The sequence below is a fragment of the Cherax quadricarinatus genome, chromosome 30 (assembly GCF_038502225.1).
Source record: "Cherax quadricarinatus isolate ZL_2023a chromosome 30, ASM3850222v1, whole genome shotgun sequence".
Taxonomy (NCBI): Eukaryota; Metazoa; Arthropoda; class Malacostraca; order Decapoda; family Parastacidae; genus Cherax; species Cherax quadricarinatus.
The window spans coordinates 23,835,709-23,842,175 of record NC_091321.1 but is presented as its reverse complement, the minus strand read 5'-3'; the positions used below and the strand labels follow the sequence as shown (position 1 = coordinate 23,842,175).

General features: G+C 44.2%; 1 protein-coding gene across 4 annotated transcripts in view; it reads right to left on the bottom strand.

Moving 5' to 3' along the window:
- The window catches only part of LOC128692507 (cyclic nucleotide-gated channel alpha-3), a 1,073,829-nt gene that overhangs the window by 12,040 nt on the left and 1,055,322 nt on the right, over nucleotides 1–6,467 (bottom strand). The window lies entirely within an intron of this gene.

The window sequence follows — 6,467 nt, the reverse complement described above, 5'->3', positions numbered from 1 at the left end:
AGATGAAGAGTGTGACTTCAAAAGTAATATTTGAAGCTAAGGTTGCTTGCTATCTTGAAGTCTCGCCACGTCACGGAGGTATTCAAGTATTTGGAAAATCGCTAAACCCATTTGGGTCATTTAGAGGAAACTTCCAGGCTTTATTTTCCGTACGAAAGACACCCACTATTCTCACAAGCAGACTTTCTCTCAGAGTATAAGCTCAAGTACTAGAGGTCTTGTGATTTAGGCAGAGACAAGGAGCGTGAGTTGTGGCTCCAGGTTGTAAGTTGAAGAATTTTATTATGTACCACATTTTAACATGCGACTGAACTTCGACTACACTGTAATAGTAATAGTGTATATAACTTGTGCCTCGTAATGTAAATTTCATAGCCCAACAATAAATGTGTCTGCTACTGAGGTACATGTATGTTTTCTTTATTAATACGAGAGTGCTGGTTAAAAATCTGGAAGTCAGAACTAACTCCCTACATCAGCATTGTTCAGTTAAAAATCAAGCATGTTAAAAATCGAGAATTATTCAACTGACATATGCATGGCGTTCATTTGTTGCCAGTTCGTCAGCACTACTTCAATTATACTGAAGATTCACTTCCAGTTTAGTATATAACTCAACGTCACTAAGTGTTGGGCTAATTCTGGTTTGCAATTATCATATTCGAATTAGGCTAAAACGTTTACTTTGATCTCAACAACAAATTTGCTGCTAGCCTATGTCAGCTTAGCACAAAACTTGCGTCACTCTCTCGGTACAGAGTGCAACGGACAAGTGAAGTAGCAGCAGCATCAACACACACAGCAAGAGGCATTCTTGAGCTTCCCCAGCGCTCGGGCTTCGGCCCAAAGCTAGGGTGTGGCTCCAAAAGGATCCTGTAGTGCTTGCTGCCTTTGCACTTCCTGACATCGTCTGTTGCTATGCAGCTGCCTCGCCCTTCGAGTCCACTGTGGGTGGGGTTTGAGACAGCCCAAGGTGCCTAGCTTCTCCATCCGAGCCCCGTGGGGGCGGGGAATGGGGTTAGGCCTGGGGACAGTTGGTCCCAGAAAATGAGGAGGTACTTGTACCTCCTCCCATGGCAGACATTGGTCTGAGACACTCCCACGACAGGGAGCCAAGGCCGGGCCATCTCTGGAAAAAGGCCCGGGCCGGGCGATTATACCGGCGAATCTACAACATCAACTCTCTCGTTACTTGTGCTTTTTCGGGTAACATAGTTATATAATCCTAAATATTTGTATTTCAATGCCCAGTTTATCTGTTAGTCTTCGGCTCAGCTTTCATTATGCTTAACTTCAATTATCCTGTCTCCGTCATTATTACTCCTAGTTATTTACATCCAAATTTCATAATTTCATTCTTACCTGTTCTTGCCTCTTTCCCCTTTACCCCTTTCCCTGTTTTGTCATTACTTTTCTAATAACGAATCAAAAAAATATAAAAACTATCCATTCCTTCAATCACTTCACCTCTCAACACACGGGTCTTGCACGTCATCTTCCGCCACTTCACTTCCCAGCCTCCCATCTATTATGCACTCCATATTCACTCCACTCAGACTTCCAGCAAGAAACTAGCGATGATATTGTCTTGACCCACAATACAGCCATCACATGTGTCCATAGAAACTGCCGTCTTGCCATGTCTCAGAAGGGTGGCCCCGTGGCCTGGTGGCCAAAGCTCTAACTTCACATGGTGAGGGTCTGGGTTCGATTCCCGTCGAGGGTAGAAACGTTGGGCGTGTTTCCTTACACTGGTTGCCTATGTTCCTCATCAGTAAAATGGGTACCTGAGTGTTAGTTGACTGGTATGTGTCGCATCCTGGAACAAAACTGGCCTAATTTACCCGAAATGCTCTGCATAACAAGCGACTTTTTGTATAGTAGTGTTATTGATGTCAGCGAGGACTGTCTACCTTGTACATGTACTTGTGGAAATAAAGATATTATCATTATGAATAATGTGTTTTGTTTGCAGCGGTTCAGTATACTTCTCCACCACGTGGTTCAGTATACTTCTCCACCACGTGGTTCAGTATACTTCTCCACCACGTGGTTCAGTATACTTCACCACCAGGTGGTTCAGTATACTTCACCACGTGGTTCAGTATACTTCTCCACCACGTGGTTCAGTATACTTCTCCACCACGTGGTTCAGTATACTTCTCCACCACGTGGTTCAGTATACTTCACCACCAGGTGGTTCAGTATACTTCACCACGTGGTTCAGTATACTTCTCCACCACGTGGTTCAGTATACTTCACCACCAGGTGGTTCAGTATACTTCTCCACCACGTGGTTCAGTATACTTCTCCACCACGTGGTTCAGTATACTTCTCCACCACGTGGTTCAGTATACTTCTCCACCACGTGGTTCAGTATACTTCTCCACCAGGTGGTTCAGTATACTTCTCCACCACGTGGTTCAGTATACTTCTCCACCACGTGGTTCAGTATACTTCTCCACCACGTGGTTCAGTATACTTCTCCACCACGTGGTTCAGTATACTTCTCCTCCACGTGGTTCAGTATACTTCTCCACCACGTGGTTCAGTATACTTCTCCACCACGTGGTTCAGTATACTTCACCACGTGGTTCAGTATACTTCTCCACCACGTGGTTCAGTATACTTCTCCACCACGTGGTTCAGTATACTTCTCCACCACGTGGTTCAGTATACTTCACCACGTGGTTCAGTATACTTCACCACCACGTGGTTCAGTATACTTCACCACCACGTGGTTCAGTATACTTCACCACGTGGTTCAGTATACTTCTCCACCACGTGGTTCAGTATACTTCACCACGTGGTTCAGTATACTTCACCACGTGGTTCAGTATACTTCTCCACCACGTGGTTCAGTATACTTCACCACGTGGTTCAGTATACTTCTCCACCACGTGGTTCAGTATACTTCTCCACCACGTGGTTCAGTATACTTCACCACGTGGTTCAGTATACTTCTCCACCACGTGGTTCAGTATACTTCTCCACCACGTGGTTCAGTATACTTCTCCACCACGTGGTTCAGTATACTTCTCCACCACGTGGTTCAGTATACTTCACCACGTGGTTCAGTATACTTCACCACGTGGTTCAGTATACTTCTCCACCACGTGGTTCAGTATACTTCTCCACCACGTGGTTCAGTATACTTCTCCACCACGTGGTTCAGTATACTTCTCCACCACATGGTTCAGTATACTTCACCACGTGGTTCAGTATACTTCTCCACCACGTGGTTCAGTATACTTCACCACCACATGGTTCAGTATACTTCACCACGTGGTTCAGTATACTTCACCACGTGGTTCAGTATACTTCTCCACCACGTGGTTCAGTATACTTCTCCACCACATGGTTCAGTATACTTCACCACGTGGTTCAGTATACTTCACCACGTGGTTCAGTATACTTCACCACGTGGTTCAGTATACTTCTCCACCACGTGGTTCAGTATACTTCACCACGTGGTTCAGTATACTTCACCACGTGGTTCAGTATACTTCACCACGTGGTTCAGTATACTTCTCCACCACGTGGTTCAGTATACTTCTCCACCACGTGGTTCAGTATACTTCTCCACCACGTGGTTCAGTATACTTCTCCACCACGTGGTTCAGTATACTTCTCCACCACGTGGTTCAGTATACTTCACCACGTGGTTCAGTATACTTCACCACGTGGTTCAGTATACTTCTCCACCACGTGGTTCAGTATACTTCACCACGTGGTTCAGTATACTTCTCTACCATGTGGTTCAGTATACTTCTCTACCACGTGGTTCGTTGTACTTCTCCACCACGTGGTTCAGTATACTTCTCTACCATGTGGTTCAGTATACTTCTCTACCACGTGGTTCGTTGTACTTCTCCACCACGTGGTTCAGTATACTTCTCCACCACGTGGTTCAGTATACTTCACCACGTGGTTCGGTATACTTCTCCACCACGTGGTTCAGCATACTTCTCCACCACGTGGTTCGGTATACTTCTCCACCACATGGTTCAGTATACTTCTCCACCACGTGGTTCGGTATACTTCTCCACCACATGGTTCAGTATACTTCTCCACCACGTGGTTCAGCATACTTCTCCACCACGTGGTTCGGTATACTTCACCACATGGTTCAGTATACTTCTCCACCACGTGGTTCGGTATACTTCTCCACCACGTGGTTCGGTATACTTCACCACATGGTTCAGTATACTTCTCCACCACATGGTTCAGTATACTTCTCCACCACGTGGTTCGGTATACTTCACCACATGGTTCAGTATACTTCTCCACCACGTGGTTCGGTATACTTCTCCACCACATAGTTCAGTATACTTCTCCACCACATGGTTCAGTATACTTCTCCACCACGTGGTTCAGCATACTTCTCCACCACGTGGTTCGGTATACTTCACCACATGGTTCAGTATACTTCTCCACCACGTGGTTCGGTATACTTCTCCACCACATGGTTCAGTATACTTCTCCACCACATGGTTCAGTATACTTCTCCACCACGTGGTTCAGCATACTTCTCCACCACGTGGTTCGGTATACTTCACCACATGGTTCAGTATACTTCTCCACCACGTGGTTCGGTATACTTCTCCACCACATGGTTCAGTATACTTCTCCACCACATGGTTCAGTGTACTTCTCCACCACATGGTTCAGTATACTTCTCCACCACGTGGTTCGGTATACTTCACCACATGGTTCAGTATACTTCTCCACCACGTGGTTCGGTATACTTCTCCACCACATGGTTCAGTATACTTCTCCACCACATGGTTCAGTATACTTCTCCACCACATGGTTCAGTATACTTCTCCACCACGTGGTTCGGTATACTTCACCACATGGTTCAGTATACTTCTCCACCACATGGTTCAGCATACTTCTCCACCACATGGTTCAGTATACTTCTCCACCACATGGTTCAGTATACTTCACCACGTGGTTCGGTATACTTCTCCACCACATGGTTCAGTATACTTCTCCACCACGTGGTTCGGTATACTTCACCACATGGTTCAGTATACTTCTCCACCACATGGTTCAGTATACTTCACCACATGGTTCAACGAGATTCAAGAGTTGTTATACCATCTCCATGCGCAGCATGAGAATGTGGAATTCTGTTGATTTCTGGGCTATGTTGGTGTCCCGGGAAATGACTGGGCAGATGCAGAGGAAAGCCTTACAGTAACATGCAGTCACGAACATAGATGCAGGAAATGGCTGGCCCGGTGGATCATATAGATGAGAAACAAGTTATAAAGGATTTGGCAGGACGTGAATGTTTAGCTGTCCTCCTTTAACAGGAATCATTTCTTTGAGATGAAACTGTCAGTCGAGAATTGGTAAACAATGTCACCCATAGCCATCTCTTCGCAGGTCCTGCCCTCTTGTGTAGCTTATGATGTGTAGCTTAGTGTGTAACATATTTCAGCTGTTGTTCCACACTGTAAGCCTTTTCATGTTTATGTATTTGTTTTATAAAATCACTGAGGTGCCTGTAGAGATCTCGAGGATCCTTTAGGACAAGTCTTCTGATATTAGTGATTTATTGTGGATTTTTAACTGATGCTTATTACTTTAACTTATGTTTATGTTGCGCATTTCATTCTTGCAATAGTTTTCTTTTTCTTTAATTTTATCTTCGAGCGTGAGGTTGTGTGTGATGTATATATTTTTATTTCTAAGATTTCTGAATTACCCACATGATCAAAGCAATCTTCAAATTTCAAAGCTTCCTACTTCTACAGTGCCGACAAAACTGATCGGGTCGTCTTAAAATAAAAGAATTTCGTGTCTGGGAAAACTTTTAGGGTCGTCTTAAAATAAAAGAATTTCGTGTCTGCGAAAACTTTTAGGGTCGTCTTATAGTAAAAGAATTTCGTGTCTGGGAAAACTTTTAGGGTCGTCTTATAATAAAAGAATTTCGTGTCTGGGAAAACTTTTTTCCTTCCAAATACAGAAACCATCCCTCCTTCCATCTCTTAATTCCCTTAAGTTGAGGAGGCGACGTACTGTCTAGAAATATGTATGAACATTTAGTATTCTAGATAGAGTAATATCCATGTTGCTAGTACAAATATTATTAAAAGAAATTTATAAGCGAATGAGAAGTGAAATTTCAGAAGAGAGATTAATCTTTAAATAATCTTTCTTTCTCACTCCTTACAATGGGAGGAAAGTCGAGAGTGTGGGGGAAGAGGTGAAAAGGTGGGGAGGGTCTTGAGAGAACGGGTGTGGGAGACATCTCTGAAGTGTGGGGGTAAGAAATCCCTCTGGAGTGTGTGGGAGACACCACCCGTGAAATGTACCTGAGACTGGCTCTGAGTGTGTCACAGGCAGTGCCTATAGAATGTAAAAATTATTTTTACATTAATGGAGGATCACTAAACCCATAGGGGTTCTAAAATGTAAAAAGCCCTTGGGAAAACGCGTGGATGAAAGATGAGACA